The 5,496-nt window shown below is 45.6% G+C and overlaps 1 pseudogene; it reads left to right on the forward strand.

The window, feature by feature from the left end:
* The first annotated feature begins 286 nt into the window (after positions 1 to 286).
* Positions 287 to 404, forward strand: LOC124712588 (annotated as a pseudogene).
* The last annotated feature ends 5,092 nt before the right edge of the window (positions 405 to 5,496 follow it).

Consider the following 5,496-nt stretch of genomic DNA (forward strand, 5'->3'; position numbering starts at 1 on the left):
AGTCCGTATTTACGCCTGCACTAATATCGGCTCTGCAAGTTTACAGTTGTAAAGATGTGCTACACAGAGTCATACCAAAGCGGCCAGAAATTTATTAAATTCTGCCTGAATATTCACGACCTGAAAAGTCACTGACCCAAAATTTTACGTGACTTAAACATTCGCCTGATTCAGTAGTCCTCCTTTGCAGGAAGTGCTTGCCATAATATTCCGCCACAAATGCGAAATATGCTACACGGGTTTTCTAAGTTCGATTAGAGTATTTCACACGCGACTATCATTCATGGCCAACGACCTTGCCGCAGTGGTAACACCGGTTCCCGTTAGATCACCGAAGTTAAGCGCTGTAGGGCTGGGCTAGTACTTGAATGGGTGACCTTCCGGTCTGCCGAGCGCTGTAGGCAAGCGGGGTGCACTCAGCCCTTCTGAAGCAAACTGAGGAGCTACTTGATTGAGAAGTATCGGCTCCGGTCTCGGAAACTGCCACGGCCGGGAGAGCGGTGTGCTGACCACATGCTCCTCCATATCCGCATCCAGTGATGCCTATGGGCTAAGTATGACACGGCGGCCTGTTGGTACCGTTGAGCCTTCATGGCCTGTTAGGGAGGAGTTTTTATCTTTCATACGAAATCACATAAAAAACGAACGCTAAAATGCTTCCCTCTCAAGTCACTTTTTGTCAGCGAAAACCGAACCGAATTCCCGCTTTACATACTACACTCCTGGAAACTGAAATAAGAACACCGTGAATTCATTGTCCCAGGAAGGGGAAACTTTATTGACACATTCCTGGGGTCAGATACGTCACATGATCACACTGACAGAACCACAGGCACATAGACACAGGCAACAGAGCATGCACAATGTCGGCACTAGTACAGTGTATATCCACCTTTCGCAGCAATGCAGGCTGCTATTCTCCCATGGAGACGATCGTAGAGATGCTGGATGTAGTCCTGTGGAACGGCTTGCCATGCCATTTCCACCTGGCGCCTCAGTTGGACCAGCGTTCGTGCTGGACGTGCAGACCGCGTGAGACGACGCTTCATCCAGTCCCAAACATGCTCAATGGGGGACAGATCCGGAGATCTTGCTGGCCAGGGTAGTTGACTTACACCTTCTAGAGCACGTTGGGTGGCACGGGATACATGCGGACGTGCATTGTCCTGTTGGAACAGCAAGTTCCCTTGCCGGTCTAGGAATGGTAGAACGATGGGTTCGATGACGGTTTGGATGTACCATGCACTATTCAGTGTCCCCTCGACGATCACCAGTGGTCTACGGCCAGTGTGGGAGATCGCTCCCCACACCATGATGCCGGGTGTTGGCCCTGTGTGCCTCGGTCGTATGCAGTCCAGATTGTGGCGCTCACCTGCACGGCGCCAAACACGCATACGACCATCATTGGCACCAAGGCAGAAGCGACTCTCATCGCTGAAGACGACACGTCTCCATTCATCCCTCCATTCACGCCTGTCGCGACACCACTGGAGGCGGGCTGCACGATGTTGGGGCGTGAGCGGAAGACGGCCTAACGGTGTGCGGGACCGTAGCCCAGCTTCATGGAGACGGTTGCGAATGGTCCTCGCCGATACCCCAGGCGCAACAGTGTCCCTAATTTGCTGGGAAGTGGCGGTGCGGTCCCCTACGGCACTGCGTGGGATCCTACGGTCTTGGCGTGCATCCGTGCGTCGCTGCGGTCCGGTCCCAGGTCGACGGGCACGTGCACCTTCCGCCGACCACTGGCGACAACATCGATGTACTGTGGAGACCTCACGCCCCACGTGTTGAGCAATTCGGCGGTACGTCCACCCGGCCTCGCGCATGCCCACTATACGCCCTCGCTCAAAGTCCGTCAACTGCACATACGGTTCACGTCCACGCTGTCGCGGCATGCTACCAGTGTTAAAGACTGCGATGGAGCTCCGTATGCCACGGCAAACTGGCTGACACTGACGGCGGCGGTGCACAAATGCTGCGCAGCTAGCGCCATTCGACGGCCAACACCGCGGTTCCTGGTGTGTCCGCTGTGCCGTGCGTGTGATCATTGCTTGTACAGCCCTCTCGCAGTGTCCGGAGCAAGTATGGTGGGTCTGACACACCGGTGTCAATGTGTTCTTTTTTCCATTTCCAGGAGTGTATTTGCGAAGGGTGATCTAGTGTGATGCGTTCGGTAAAACTTCATGAAGCGGGTCCCCTAGGAGTTTACTCGTATAGACAGCACCCCTGTCTTCGCGCGGAAAGCTCTCAATTCTGACTGGCTTTTGATCTGGATGGCCAACCAGAATATACTTTGTCGGTGAGTCTGTGGAAAAATCCTCCCTCATACTATCACAATTTCTGAAGCAATTTTACGTAAGCAAAATATTAGTTTACTTCATTAAATTTATTAATAAATCGAATTATGTATGAAGTAACCGCAAAATTAAATAAAAAATTATTCCATTCCTAACTTCTTTTCTGGCTGTCATTCCACAAAATCATGTTTACTCAAATATACGTCACTTGACTCGTGATTTTTCGGAGGATTTCTTTTTCACGTGTTGGATTTCACGTAGATCTTCACAAAATAAAATATTCCTAATTTTCGTATGTCCCTCATTCACTCTCTCAATCACTCCAACACTTTCACATAGCAAAATATAACTCAATATTGATTATATAAGTTCCAATATTATGTCAAAATTTACAAACATTATACAATTAAAGATTCTAGTTAATTGACTTTTTAGGATATGAACTTTTCGTTATAGCTCCATATGATGCTGGAAGTTAATCTAACGCCGTGACTAGATCCGTTTTGATGTACCAAAATGATTTTTGTGATTTTTAGGTAAAATTTTCTGTCTTCGAAATTATAATAAATAACGAAATGAAATTTGGACAGCATCATTTTAGGAATAAGAAAAAGCAATATGTAAAGTTTGAACAAAATAACTAATGCAGTTTATTTAGTGCACAGGGAAAATAAATATTCGAAGCATTCTAGTGGCAGGCTGAGTCACTGCTGCGTCAGCTGCCTTCTAACGAAGGAAAAAAAAAACTAACGAATCTCCAGCAGCTACTGGACCGGAGGTGCTCGCGGCTCCATAGTTTACTGTATCTATGATAACACGGAATAACTTGATACGTGACGAACTGTCAGCACGTTTGCACGTTTGACGTTATGTAAAGACAAGTGGGATTTGGTGCATTATCGGGGCGTGTGATTAGTGGACTTGATGTATAGAACGATCTTTGTTTTACAGACGCAGTTCAAAATTTTCCAACACCACGTGCAACTAAGCAGCTACAGTCGTTCATCGGCCTTTGTAAATATTGTAAACGGGCCGCAAAGACGTTCGGAAAAATAGCCGAACTCTTGAATAATTACTGAAAAAGGGGCGAAGTTTCATTGTTCACAGTATTGAAATGAAATGATCGTATTCTCCAGTGGTATTTGAAAAATTAAAGGAAATTAGTTTAAGATGCGGTATTTTTTCCACGTCTCGAGAAAGAGTTTTTCATGTCATGTGACACTTAAAATGATGCATTCGGTTGTGTTTTGGGACATATGGTATACGGTCAAGAACATCGCTGGGTTAAGCTTCAAGGCAGTTAAACAAGGTTAAATATAACTACTCAACGAATGAGAAAGTGATGTTGGAGCCCATATATGGTATTACGTATTTTCGATGTCACGTGTATGTTAGGATGATTAAGATCGTGCCGGACCATGTCGCGATTAAATGACTGGTTCCAGAATGAGATTTTCACTCTGCAGCTGAGTGTGCGCTGATATGAAAATTCCTCACAGATTAAAACTTTGTGCCGGACCGAGACTCGAACTCGGGACCTCTGCCTTTCGCGGACAAGTGCTCTACCACTTTTTTTCTTTTTTTTAACTCGAACCCGGGATCTCCTGCTTACATGGCAGACGTTCTATCCATCATTTTTTTTAAAATTCAGAAAATTGTACACCGTCACACAACGCATTAATCATATGCAGCAGTTATTTTTTTATATTTTTTTTATAGGAAGGTCAGGGCGTGGTACACGCCGCACTAACAGTGGGGTCTGTTCACGGCACTGCCAGTGCGTCGAGGCCCAAACACCTCCCACCCCTTTTTCATGTTCCCTGTTGGGTCATAGCACTAAGTGTGCAGAAATCTTAACACAAATCTCCCATTCTCCGATGTAAGAAAGACAAACAAACCTCTTCTCTGAGTAGAAACTGAACACTGATAAAACTTAACAATTCTTCTTGAATCACACCAATGCTTTGGAAGTCGAACACGAATAATTCTGAACAAAATGTTTTGATAAAAACTCTTCGTGTAACGCCGGCCGAAGTGGCCGTGCGGTTACAGGCGCTGCAGTCTGGAACCGCAAGACCGCTACGGTCGCAGGTTCGAATCCTGCCTCGGCCATGGATGTTTGTGATGTCCTTAGGTTAGTTAGGTTTAACTAGTTCAAAGTTCTAGGGCACTAATGACCTCAGAAGTTGAGTCCCATAGTGCTCAGAGCCATTTGAACCATTTTATTCTTGTAACATAGAAGTTTCGGAAGCAAGGTAATAGCAAATAATAATAAGAACACAAGTGACTTTTGATTTTCACCTGTTCGTTCTCGTTCAAGGTGTTGTCGTGGTTCCACTTATTTAACCGACACCCATTCTTTCAAAAATAATCTTCAGCATGTTGCCGTAGTGCTTCTTGTGGTTGCTGATTTTTGCGCATTCACACTTCATGTAAACGCGGAATTCTACCTCGTTGTCCGACCCAAGTTTGTTGATGACATAACTAACATATTTTCCTAGTAACCAGCTAATGGCGTTGGTTTTTAATTTCGGAAAGTATGTCATGTCTGGTCTCAGGAGGAGCGACGGCGTTATATATTCCGTCAAGGATCTGGTGAGAAAGGCGATTTGTTGCCTGATCCAATTCCAGTTATTCACATTGCCGCAACAGGTGAATTTGTGGATAAGTGTATCCACCAGATTTCGTTTTCCACAAAGATGTGTCTGGTTTAAACCTATCCCATATAGTCTCTAGTTGTTGCTGATGACATTGTTAACTGTTTTGTACCATGCGGAAATAGCGTCTGTAGATAGCCCGGCATAGTTGATGTTCCGCCATACAGCTTCCCAGTCACAATTAAGGAATTTCTTTTCAATTTTGTTTCTGCCCTCATTTAACTTCCTTTCAAGTATGATGTCGCGCGCTGTGATACATGTGTTGCTTCTGATTTCGTCACTAAGATAACTTGCTTCGAGAAAAAAGTTCCTCACATACTGCAGACGGGCATTAATACTTCGCACATCAATCGGTGCTTGTAGGCTACGGAGTGTCACAGCCTCAAAGAGCTTTGCGGTTATACATTGTGGAAGTTCTCTGAGTATATGGAAACTCCGTTTGAGGAACAGAGCAGACGCTTTATTTCGAATATCCACCAAACCGAGGCCCCCGTTTCTGACATCCAGTATAACGGTAGTTGCACCAACCCTGAATATGTCTC

The sequence above is a fragment of the Schistocerca piceifrons genome, chromosome 8, assembly GCF_021461385.2.
Source record: "Schistocerca piceifrons isolate TAMUIC-IGC-003096 chromosome 8, iqSchPice1.1, whole genome shotgun sequence".
NCBI lineage: Eukaryota > Metazoa > Arthropoda > Insecta > Orthoptera > Acrididae > Schistocerca > Schistocerca piceifrons.